This window comes from Magnolia sinica, chromosome 12 (assembly GCF_029962835.1).
Source record: "Magnolia sinica isolate HGM2019 chromosome 12, MsV1, whole genome shotgun sequence".
NCBI lineage: Eukaryota > Viridiplantae > Streptophyta > Magnoliopsida > Magnoliales > Magnoliaceae > Magnolia > Magnolia sinica.
The window spans coordinates 81,964,867-81,978,208 of NC_080584.1; the positions used below are offsets into that span (position 1 = coordinate 81,964,867).

Sequence of the window (13,342 nt, forward strand, 5' to 3'; positions counted from 1 at the left end):
GGGCCCACGGAGAACCTCGTGACGTCACTTTAGTAGCCAACTCGTTATTCAACCTGTCGGTATCTAATCCACGTCCGAGCATCAGCGCTGGACTCGGGTTGCCTCCTACCCCCGCCCAGATGGCAATCCACCCACCGTGGTGTAAGTATTTTATCCACGCTATTGATCGATTTTCTTAGATCATTTTAAGGTACAATCCTAAAAATGAAGCAAGTCCACACCTCCAGTGGACCACACCAAAAGAAGCTGCAGCGATAATGACACCTATCGTTGAAACCCTTCTAAAGGCCACCGTGATGTTTTTTTTACCATCCAACCTATTCATAAGGTCATGTGGACGTGGATGAAGTGAAAACACAAATATCGGCTTGATCCAAAGCTTGTCAAGCTCCTAAGAAGTTTTTAATGGTGGACGTTCAATCCCCACTTTGTGGTCCACTTAAGCCCCATACCTGCCTCAATTTTTGAATAATACCTTAAAATGATCTGAAAACAATGATGAACGGCGTGGATAAATCACTTACATCACGTTGGGCCCCACAGAGCCCTGCCCTAATCCGTACGGGCAAGGTAAGACGCAATCCGCGTCCGTCAGTGCTCGTCTTCGCACACCAACCAATCCGGGGTATTTTGGTCCTCAAATGCTCGTCCGTGCGTCTAACGCTTAAATTGGGAAGGTAAGTTTTGGACTCTTCAGAAAAGAAACCGGGTAAAAAGTTGCATCTACATTGGTCAATTTCTCTTAAACCTGACTAAATAACAAAAATCCAGGAAAAAAAATCTCACTCAAAAGAGAAAAAAAAAAAAAACACTAGACTTTTGCCAGTCACTTTCAACACTTCATGGGTGGGACCATAATGGTGGCCCACTCTTCATTTGGTCATGAATATAATTCTTCATAATCATTGATGATCTACCTTATGAACACACATGATCACGGGTTTCCACCTCCAACGGTGGAGAGCAATCTGACCCAATGCAAGCTAAAGTGGGCCCTATATTAACAACTGTGTACATCAATGATTGGGCTCACATGATGGACGGTGGATATTAAAGGTAGACCAAACAAATTTGAAAGATAAGTACTTAAGGTGATGCGGGACAGCTTAGCATACCTTTTTACTTTTTTCGCTCACAGGTATATCTTGTTTACTATTAAGATAAGTTACTTTAGGCATAAGTAGCTTATGTAAAGTAACTTCAATCCAAATGTATTAGCTTGCTGGAAGGTTAAGATGGGCCAGTCACTACGCAAGTAGGGTGTGAGGTACTGGGCATACATTTTACACCAGCAGGTTGGGCTGGGTCATATGTCCTATGATTTAGTTCATGTACTCGACTTATTAGCCTAAGAGGCTTCTACTGGTTCAAAATTTCAACATTTAATTTTTTAAAATTTCTAATATCAATAATTTAATATAAATAACTCTAATAATAAGACAATTATATATTTGATATGGAGGAAGTGATGAAAGATGAAGAACGGACATATATGTTGCTGAATTCTCTTCCGGCGTCTTATGAGGCATTTAAGGACACTATATGCAGCACGAATAAAATCCTGAGTGTCAACACCGTTATCTCGGCTCTTCAAGGGAAGGCTATGAGAAAGCTTAACGTTGACATGGGGATATCTTCTGATGCACTGGTTACAAGGGGTAGAAATTCTGAACAAGGTACATGTTCTTCAGGTTCTAGATCCAAATCTAAGGGCGAGGGCAAAGGAAATGTAAAGTGCTGGAACTGTGGGAAGGAAGGACATGTGAAGAAGGATTGTGAAAATCTTAAATCGAAGAGAGAAGATTCTGAGACTTCATATAAGGAGGTCAATGCTGCCATGTCTGATGGATCAAGTGGATGTGATGGTAATGTTTTGTCTGTGTCTACTATCAAGCGACCATATGATGATCGTGAGGGCAAGTGGATGCTAGACATAGGGGCATCTTTTTACATGACTCTTCATCGGAGTTGGTTCACCAGCTACAGGGAGTGCGATGGTGGACAGGTGTTTATGGGCAATGGCGTTGCCTGTAATGTTGTGGCTATTGGTACGATACGCATCAGGATGTTTGAGGGGGTGGAGCGTACCTTGACTGGTGTTAGGCACGTTCATGATTTGAAGCAGAATCTGATTTCTCTTGGTGTACTCGAGGTAAAAGAATGCAAGTACAGAGTTATTGATGGTGCTCTTAAGGTATCTAAGGGGTCACGGGTAATCAAGAAAGCGCAACGACTCGGTAACATATACAGGTTGATCGGGAGTACTTCAAAAGGTGGACCTGCAGTGGATGTAGCGGATTCTATATCTGCACGTGTGTGGCATGTTGGACATGGCCACATGAGCGAGCAGGGCAGGAAGGTTGAGACGCGCGGATAGGGTTACAGAGCAGGTGGAGCAGTCACTTATGAGAAGAATCACACGGCATGACCGTAGGATATCGACGAGGTACATGGACGACTCCAATATCGAAGGGGATTCATCTTCTATTTAGATGGCTCTAGGTAAGCCTGGTGCTGAGAAGTGAAAGATGACTATGGGCGACGTGATGGATTCGTTATACCAGACCGACATATAGAAGCGGGTAGAGCTTCCAGTGGGCCGGAGAACGATTGGATGTAGGTGGATTATTGAACTTTTTTTTGACAGGCCACTTTCTACGGTTCGTATTGCACGTGGTAAATAAAAAAGGAGAGCAGATCAGCTGCAGGCAATGGTACCATAACTTCTCGTACAGATCATCTGTTCTCACCAATATCCCACTTATGTACGATATCAGTACCATGAAAATGATAGAACGCTCTGCGGACATCACGTTTCTCAAAAATCATGCTGATCAGATTACTAGGTGGGCCACACCTATATATTGAGTCAGACCGGTGGTTGCATATTGATAACAATCATGTGACCTACCTGTTGAACGGCCCAGCTTGATTAAAATGCCAGGTCATTTTCACAGCCGGGCCTGCATTTTTTTTTTTACCATTTTGTTGTGTTCTACATAAGTCGCACAGAAAAAGATGGTATTGTACCATAAATGGTGGTACATAGCATGTAGGTGAACTCTCATAAGAAAGTTTGGCTTTTTGACTTGAGTCGTTGATAGTCATCATCGGGTCTAATAATTGTGGGGATTTTCATATAAGCCGCCTCTATTTTGTTCTTTGAATTGAAAACTGTTTCTTTTAGGCTACTTATCCGAAATCGCCCACTATTTAAGTCAAAAAACCGCTCGCCCTCATTTCGCATACAGAAAAGTACCTTGGAATTTATGAAATTGCCCGTCTCTAAAAGCTATTTCACAACTACCTTTAAAGAACCAAAAAACTAGGTGGGGCCAGTTTCCTGAGGCTTTTGATAAATCTGATCCGTCCGCCATTTGCCCATCACATTTTAGAGTGTTGCCCAAAAATCGAGATCCAATGCATATATGGGTATAATTGCTGGGAATTTTCTAACGGTGGTCTTTAAGGGTCCACATTTTCTTGCAGTGTTGCCGCCTCGATAGCTGGACATGGCCTTTTTTTTTGGTATTCTAGGTAAAATGACCTTGCAAACTTGTGGATGGATTAGATTTCTCTCAAACGTCATGGTGGGAACTACCATCAACTCAATCATCTCCTATCAAAGATGTGACATGCATCACGTGGTCATGCAACCCTTGATCTTGGTGAGTCCCACTTTAGCGAGGCTTGTGATAAATCGGATCTGTTCGCCATTTCCCCGTCTCATTTTAGGATGTGGGCCCAAAATTAATGTACTCCAGTCTACAGTTGGGTTCCACAATCTACAGTTGGATTCCACGACAGGGAAAAGCCTGACGATGGCCTTTAATGGTCCACCTTTTCTTACATTGTGACCCACTTGAGTGCTTTATTAGCCCCAAAATACACTACGTAAAAAGACATGGGAAAACTTGTGGACGGATTGGATTTCTGTCAAACGTCACGATAGACCCACCATCACCGCAACCTCTCTCCAATTTAGTATGACGCTAGTTGCCAGTGATGTTAGCGTCACAGCGGGATGCAGCCTTTGCGTGGGAAGGGCCAACTTTTGTTGTAAGGCTTATGACAAATCTAACTTATCTACCATTTTTTATATTTCATTTTATGGCATGGGTTTAAAATCGAGAGTCATCCAAAGCACATGTGAACCCCGCCCAAGGAAAATTTTGGACGGCCACGTTTAGCTGTCCTCTATTTCTTTAATCGTGGCCTACATGAGCTCTGAATCAGTTTACTCTTTTAGTTTCCAAGGTAAAATGAAATGCTAAAACTTTTAGGCAAACATCATGGTGGGCCCCACGGTGGCTGCAACCATCTCGAATCAAATCTAACAGGGTCGTGCTAGATGTGGCAGGGTCACCTCATGAGTAGAGCTGTACAAGTCAAGTCATCGCTAAAAACTCCAAACTCGTCGCTAAAATTTTTTAGTGACGAGTGTTGTTCGTTGCCACGTTTGTTACAGATACGGCATCGCAAATTCTATTTAGCGATGAAAACTTTTTATTCGTCGCCAATAACTCAATTATTTATGACAACCTAATAACTTGTCGCAAAATACAGTTAATTAGCGACGAGTTGACACGTCGCCATTGCATATTATAAAACATCGTTAAATATGAGACTCGTCGCGAATAAAGATGGCTTGTGACGAATTGACACGTCGCCATTGAATATCGTAAAACGTCGTTAAATATGAGATTCGTCGCGAATAAAGACATTTTGCGACGAGTTAACACGTCGCCATTTCATATCGTAAAATGTCGCTAAATATGAGACTCGTCGCGAATAAAGACGTATTGCGACGAGCTCGCGTTGTCGCTAAAAAACTCAAATTTATTGCAAAAAGTTTTTTGCGGCAAGTATGGCTTGTCATGAATTTTGTTGCAAATAATAATTATTTACGACGACTTAATAAATCGTCGGTAAATATAACTTATTTGCGACAACCTAATAAATTGTCACTAAACATAGCTTATTTGTTGGATTAATAGCTATAGTTAATATCTGTAGCTATTGCCTACATTTTAAAAAATTTATAATCATTCATTCATTCAATTACTACCTACATAATTATCCATTCATTTTATAATCATTCATTCAATCAATTACAATTACAATAATACTGAAAATACAAATCTTGGTGAGTCTGTGTGCACTCGCATATGGTCAGGTGCATCCTTCATTCACCATATATAGAAAATGGATGCAAGTATTAGTAGTCCACCTGCACATCCAACAGCTATACCGATAACTTCTCTTGTGCGTCTTTTATAATTATTCGAGGGTGAACCACCACTAAAGGACTCTGCAACATAAAAACAAAGAATCAGTCAATTGAAGAATGATGAAAACTAAATGCAAGGAAAACATAGAATTCCCCTGATGTAAACTGAATTAATGCTCCAAACAGCGTTCCCACAAAATTTGTTTACAGTCAAGTAGTCCAAAGTGGATCAAGGTCATTACTGATTCGGTTTTAAATGGATCATGGTTCTTTTTTCTTCTTCTTCTTCTTCTTCTTCTTCTTCTTCTTCTTCTTTTTTTTATTTTTTTATTTTTTTTTATTTTTTTAATTTACCAATTTAAAATTCAAAATTAGTCAGAGGTCCACAATGATAGACCTGATTTTTATTTTTTTTATTTTTTTTTGAGGGTCATGTCAGGTCTCATGTGATAATTTGAATCGGATCAGGTTCAGTTAAGATGGGTACATCAACACAAATTAATTAATCCAAATTATGGGACTCAAATATAGATATGTAATAATACCAAAATCATTTTGGTTGAAAAATCCTAACCCCATATTCATGGATGCTTGTTGAAATCATATTGGTGCTAACATACTATAAATCAACATATTGCACATGATAAGTTGAAAATCTTTAAATACCTAATGATGAAAACAATAGTTTTCAGAGTATATCACATGAAGGAATGAAACAATATACATGAATGGTTAAATCCAGATCGCCCTAAACCGGAACAAATCCAAAACCTAACCAAATATAGGGTCCCAAGACAAGAGGGTATCCAAACCCAACCAGATCTGGATTTAAACACAGTACCTGGAACTGAAAGTAACAACCCAAGCACAAGCACTTCATGCAGGTCCAGGTATGAATACACTTGGACCTGACTTAAAACCAACCAGTTGACAGCCTTACTTGAGAGGGAGGGGAATGAGGAAATCATTTCAAATCATGGTCTTAAGACTTGGATCGAGTCCCATGCGACATGTCCAAGTCAACAGACTTGCTTAGACCCAATATGTTTCAACAACACAAATCACCTCCAACTCTAAGTCAACATGTCTAGGTTGCTGAGACTCAACCATTTAAAATAGCAGACCTAGGGCTGGCTTCAGCCTGAACTCTAAACTAGTAGGGCCAAGCTGTCAGGATGGTCTTATTAAAAATTTATTTTTGCTTGGCTTGGGCCTGGCTCATTGACAGTCCTACATGTGGTCGCCGAGAATCCAATGATTTCTGTAAAAGAAAACAGTCATTTGTACAAAATACGACCTCAAGTGTATGTTGAAGCATGGCCCCATGGCATGTGTTGTTGACTTACGCCATTAAGCTATTTGTCTCCGCCATAGTTGTATCTAGCCCTAAAACCCCCCTTGAGCCATTTGGTTCCACTTATTTGATTATCTGACTACTGGATTCCAACAAATCAAAGGTTAGGATTGTTCAACCAATCTGATTTTGGGATTGACTTAGTAAACAGTTGAACCCTTGGATAAAGCATCTTTGCCTTTATACCCAAAATTTGTACCAGATCAATACTATCCCGTGAGACAGTCAATGGGTCAAACCCTAGGTTGAGGAAAACCAAATTTTTTAGTAGGGCTGGGCCTGACTGCTGACAGCCCTACAACTGCAAGTGAAATTTCTTCGGCCTGCTAAAAGCCTACGTGTGGAGCTCCGCCCATCCAAATTGCACATGAGTCGAGCTTGGCACAGCTTGGCTCAGCTCGGCCAATAGCTAATCCCACCTTGAAGCTCAGCTCGGTACTTAAGCTTGATTGGCCAGATCGGCTCTGTTTAGTCAGTAGTTCGGGCCAATTTGAGTCGAGTTCAAGCCTCTGTGACATTTTCTCAAACATATAGAATGCATATCCAACTATTCTCATAGAATACAAAACAGTAATAACAGTTTACATGAATTTCGTCAAATACTCGTCAAGTATATACGAGGGCAATTTCATAATGTAAAGTTTTTTTTTTTTTTTTTTTGCTTTTTTTGTAGTGATTTGTTTCGTATCCATTCTTTCCTCGCCATCAACTAATTCCACGGAGAATGCATGATCCCGAAACAATATTTCATTGAGTCATTTCATCAAACACTCGGTGAGTAGCATTAATATCAAAATAACCAAGTCATTGAGCCAATTTAATTCGAGTTGAGGTTCGATCTGAGTCAAGTCGAGCTCGGGCCAGCTCGAACTCAGCTTGAAATTTTTTCGAGCTCCAAAAACCAGCTCAACTCGGTTCAAATCCAATTTCGAACTGAGGTGAGTTGAGCTTTTCCGAGTTGAGTCGAGCGAGCTCACTGAGCTAACTCGACTTGTGTACAGCTCTACGCGTGAGCGGATTAGGTGCGGTCCCGTTGTACCATACAGTACCAAACACGATGCAGCCCTGACTGTAAGGCCCACTTTGATGTGTGTATTGTATACCAACACTGTCCATCAGAATGTGGCGAGGTTACTCCTGACTAGGAGAGTAAATTTGTCATTTTCTCACTTACTACACAGCGGTAGCAAGTCCGTGTATGAAAATAACAGCCAGTTTTGGATAAATAGTTTTGAACTAACATATTTTCAGTTCATAAATAGACAAAAGTAGAGGCGGTGTTAATTTCAGAAAAATCCTATAATTCTATAAGATAAGTGTGCAGTTTCCAAACACAATCAATGTCTTCAGATGATTGGATTAATTTTAATTTGGAGTGTTTTGTTAGATTGATGCAAGAAGCTTTTTAAGGCCTACCATGAGAAATGACTTCAAATCGAGTTGTCTTAACCGTCCAAACATTTGGAATGGTTTCTGTAATAGAATATTTACTATGAAGCATGATTTTAAAACCCCCAGACTTGACGTGAACTCAGTTAACACAGAGGCCTCACAAATAGTGTGGGCCAGACAAAGGTGTGTCATATATACCCATAAGGAAATGGATGTAGCTGCACAGCAGGAATTGCAATCCAGCACTTGTATGGCCACACAAACATTTATATATGAACGTGGGTCTTGCTGTTCAATTGGGATACGTGGTCATATGTGTAATAAATGGCAAATTCAGTCAGATGTGTGCTGATTAGATTAGCATCCTAGTGTTAAAATCGTACTCGAATCAAATCAATTGAACTAGTGACATTAGAACTGAACTTATGATGGTTGGCCAACTGCTCAACCACCAATTATTATAGCAATAAAGCAATTTTAGAAGGGGATTATTATTATTATTTCCTCCTTGAATTCAATTACTTTTATTTTAATGGTAATAGCTTATTAAGTTTCTCAGTAAAGGAATAAAGATATTGCCAAAAAATATTGGATTGTTGATTTTATTGATTAGAATGCTTAATAATGCATAGAAGGATGCGAGGTCGAGCACTGTCTTCCTCAGGATAACTGTTTTGAATCCACAGAACTTCTCTGGACTCCTCACAGAGAAACCACGAATCCACGAGAAAAAAAATGAAAATAATTCTAAGAAATTCAAAATAATTTGATTGATAATGAAAAATGATATTACACCCCCTTTAAATAGGGATATTAAGCCTTGGAAGAAGTTTTAGAATTGAACTACAACTAAAACTCCTAGAATTCGCTACTTATTATTTATAGATGGTTGTGATTTCCACTAGACCTCATGGTTTTCGGCGACAAAAAGTAAGTGTCCTATTTGGCTCAACCATGCTATACTCCTAATTATTCTAAGCACTTTTAATGTTGGGCGCAACTTCTAAAGCCTAACGGATGAAGAATTATGACCAAACTAAAACTTACTATAAATAGTAAAAATGAAATTAAAACGTGAATTCAAATGTCGATCTGATGGTATTTCGCAAATTCGGCGTGGGCAACCCAGCATAGTAGGATTGGGTGGCTAAAGTAGCTCTTCCTACCCCAAAATCATATATTGTACGTCCGATTGCTCATTTCAGTTTGCGAGATACCTCCATTTTAAGTTTTGACAGTCTGGATCACTTCTGTCATTGACCAGCCCTTTTCTGATCCATCTTGGCCATGAAACTGTCCGCGACCCGTTATACATCACTGAAGTAGTACAATTAATAAAAAGAAAGATTAACTAAGTATAGGGAAAATAAAATACCTATGGCAATTTATGCTAATGAACTTGATAATCGAAGGATCCAACGAAAAGGTTGTGGATAGTTAACTTACTTTTAAGGTCGTACTGTAGTGATGTGCTAGACAGTGATACATTTAAGTTAATTAACCAATGACTCCAAACTTACAACAACATGGCTAAACAAAGGTAGAGTGACTAAAGGTAAGAAGATGAAATTAATAAAGGCCCATGGAGGATGAAGGAGAAGGTAGTGTAGAGCGGTAAAAAGATTGATTATTTGTGGCGTGGGGCCTGAAGCTCTTCTTTGTGCATTGCTTTTATAGATTTTCAATATGTGGTGGTTAAGCATAAGCCTCGTGGTTTCTGTGTGAATCTTCCAATGACACAGAAGTTCTATCCTAGTAGGATTTGGAATATCATTGTCATATTATGTTATCGTGTATGATCTGTTTCTAATTTTGGAATGGCTCTCTTATATTTGCTCCTAATTCATTGTTTCCTTAGAGGATGGTTGCATGTAGTGTTCAATTTGTTAATGATAATATCGCTATTATCATGATATTATTATTATCACAACATCGCAATATTAACATGACAATCTTTTATTTCTTTTTCAGTTGTCAACAATTTGTTGAGAAATATCATGTGCTGCTGATATTCTGAAATATCGATAGAATATTTGGATGGAAGGTTGGAGGTTGGGTGGATAGATAGGATAGATGAGGTGGTTGGACTAATTCCTTATAGTGCATGCTTTTAGGCTCTCATTAAATAGAAGCATATTATGTATGCTTTCTTTTTATATATTTTTTTATTCCTAAATATGTAAATATGTGTGTTTTAGCATCTCCTGAAATTTCAATAAAAAAATTCCATTGTTTTCCCCATATTTTCTACATTTCGGTTATTAGTGATATTTTTGGCAATATTAATATTGTTTCCGTTTCCCATCCAACGAAACTTGTAGTGATACCGACACTTTGAACGCAACTGGTTATTAATATCCACACCAACTTGAGGGGGAGTATTACATATATCCCAATTCCAGCAAATTGATTACCAACAAATCACAATCCCGGCTAATTGATTGGCAGCTAGTTATAAGCTAATTGATCCTGATAAATGGTTCCTAGTTGGTTAATTTATTTTCCATTTCTACATACAATGTACCAATACATGTAAAAGAAATGCACAACTTACAATGAAATACATTTTATTTGAGAGCTAAGATAAAATGCTAAGAAGAAACATTCAGAAGCCATCGTCACTAGCATAACATTCTTGGCCAGCACAAGACAGGCAAGAGTGGAAACTCGAATTAAGGAGAACCTGGTGAAGCAACATATGATAGCTCGTTTCCTTTTCTTTTCATTCCTCGTCCGTTCTGGTCTTCTAGTGTCATGGGAGAAGAACCTCCAAACCATGACTTTGAAGCAATAAATGCCAGTTCTTGTGAGTTTCTTTTGGTTCCCCGCTCTTCTTCTTCACCGTCTTCCAGAAACAAGGGTTGGAGGGGCATTTTCCTGCTCTGTTGCTGCGTTGTCGTTGAATATTTTAACTTTTCATATACATATTTCCACTTACAAGCTATTTCCCTTTCCTTCAATGCCCTCTCTCTCCTTGCATTCTTCCTTATAGCCCTTGCCATCTCAATAATGCGAGGTGGAAGCCCGCCACATTCTTCAGCAACACCCCTTGCAAAAGGTTCTACTTCTGGAGTAACCTCCACATCAGCACCTAGTTTTTCCTTTAACAATTCAAACGAGTCTTCGTTTGAGAGAAGCTCCACTTTCAACTCTCTCTGGCAATCCATATCTATGCACAAATCCACCCAGCGAGTAGTCAGCACTAATTTACAACCATTATCTACATTGGGCTCTGGAATTCCTACCTTTTCCAAAGGAAATGCTTCCCATATATCATCTAATATTAGTACAAATTTCTTCCTCCGGGTCAAAGCCTGAAACAATTTCATTGCCTTTCTCATTTCATTGTCTTCCTCCCTAAGCTCCAAACCTATCTCCTTTGCTATGTCTTTTTGTAATCTTTCTATGTGAGTGTCTCTTGAAACAGTCACCCAAATAACGCTATCGAAAATACAAGCGTCCTTCAGCTTGTTATGTATGTGGGTCATGACCGTGGTCTTGCCAACTCCATCAATACCATAGATTCCTATTATTCCAACCCCAACATCCAATACGGAGTTCCAGATCTTTTTGAAGTTCCTTTCACCCACGAGTCTTGTCGTGGGTATCTTTCCACCGTCTGGCAATATATCAGCAAACAACCCATCTGAAAATCGACTGCTCTGCTGGAGCTCAACTGTCCGTTGGATCTTCTTTTCCACAAGCTTTCCCAAATCTGCACGCGATAGTGAGAATTGTCTCCCTTGGCCCTGAAACCCCTCTTCTATTTGAATCACTTCTTCTATGATCTCTCCGACATTTTTCAACCATATGTTCACCTCTCTCTTTGGTTCCTTCCCATATAATACCTCTGCTGAATTCAGTTTTTCCTTCACGTCGGATTCAACGCATTTCAACACTTCAATTTTTTTCCTCAAAATAGTAAAATTTTCTTCGAGGGTTCTAATGTTGTGCAACTGAGATGCCGCTAGGTCGGTCAGCTGTGATATTATTATTTGGATGACTGAATCAGTCACAGCCATTCCTGTCATTTTACCCCCACCAACTAGCAAATGAAATGGAGTGCAGATCCTCTGCAAAGCTTCACAGTACAAACCTGGTCGGATGTAAACATGTCATGGAAGGTATCATCGTTGGAAGAAAGTCGATAAAAGACAGTACAGTAATTATTGCTTCGATTTTTATGAAATGTCACTTTTTTTATTATTAATATTTTAATGCCTTGATTCAACAGAACTTCTGAAATAATTTTCTTTAGATGTCACCACCCACATTTCGGGGGATTTATTTATTTTACCACTTTCCACAAAATCCAAGTAATGACCATTAACTAATTTCTGAGAGTGCTAAAATACCCCTAAGAAGTGTTCGTTTCTTTGCATATATTGACAAGGGTCAATCTAGGTCACTGTCTGTCATTGTGGAATGGTTTGATTGCTGCCCACTGACTTTTGAATGGCCCATATTGCTATCCATGTGCTTTTGAATGGTCTAGATATTTGTCGACCTACTTTTGGATGGTCTCAATAGCTAACAACATAATGTTGAATGGTCTAGATCATTGTCCACTGTCTTGAAATGGTCCAGATCACCTTCTATGCGGTCCACCATTACCACTTTCTAGAGGTATTTTTGTAATTTTTAATAAACTTAGATGAATCTCCCTTCCCACGACCAAAAAAATTGTATTTACTTGCATTGTAATTGGCCCACATCATTAGTGCTGCATTAAATGGCGGGTGCAATGATGTAGCCCAATCAAATTGCAACAAATAAGAATTTCCTATTTATGGAAGGATCTTCTACTTAGATTTGATGAAAGCATGTAAAATAATTACATACCTAGAATATAGGTGGTGACATCTAAAGAAAATACAGATTTTTACTGTAAAATTCCTCGGCAGTTTGGATTTTACCAAATGGTGCCTAAAAATACCAAATTTTATATGGTTATTTCATTTTAAGGGAAAAAATTACATAAATATCCTTGTTTAATATTTCTTTAAAAAGTGGAGAATTAAGAATTATAGGCGCCACACGGTATGTATCTGACATCCAAACCATCTAACAGATGCCCCCCACTATGATTATCATACTAGTGGAGAATATGACAGTTTCAATCATAAGGTAGATCAAGCCATACTAAATAATGTACACTACTTAGAAACATCCAAATTCAAGTGTGGCTCATTTGACGATCCAATTGGCCAGAATTTTTGTTCTTCTTATCACTATGATGAATGCATATGTTGGATGGGTAGGATGTTACACATATATCATGTGGGCTTTACAATTTTTAACTTCACTTCTTTCATTCCCTTGATGAGAACCTTTCAAGAGTTTCCAGTTGTGCAGGTTTTGTTTGA

The 13,342-nt window shown here is 39.0% G+C and overlaps 1 pseudogene; it reads right to left on the reverse strand.

Annotated features, from left to right (window-relative positions):
• Positions 1-13,342, reverse strand: part of LOC131220329 (probable disease resistance protein At5g63020) — a 57,559-nt pseudogene that overhangs the window by 38,626 nt on the left and 5,591 nt on the right.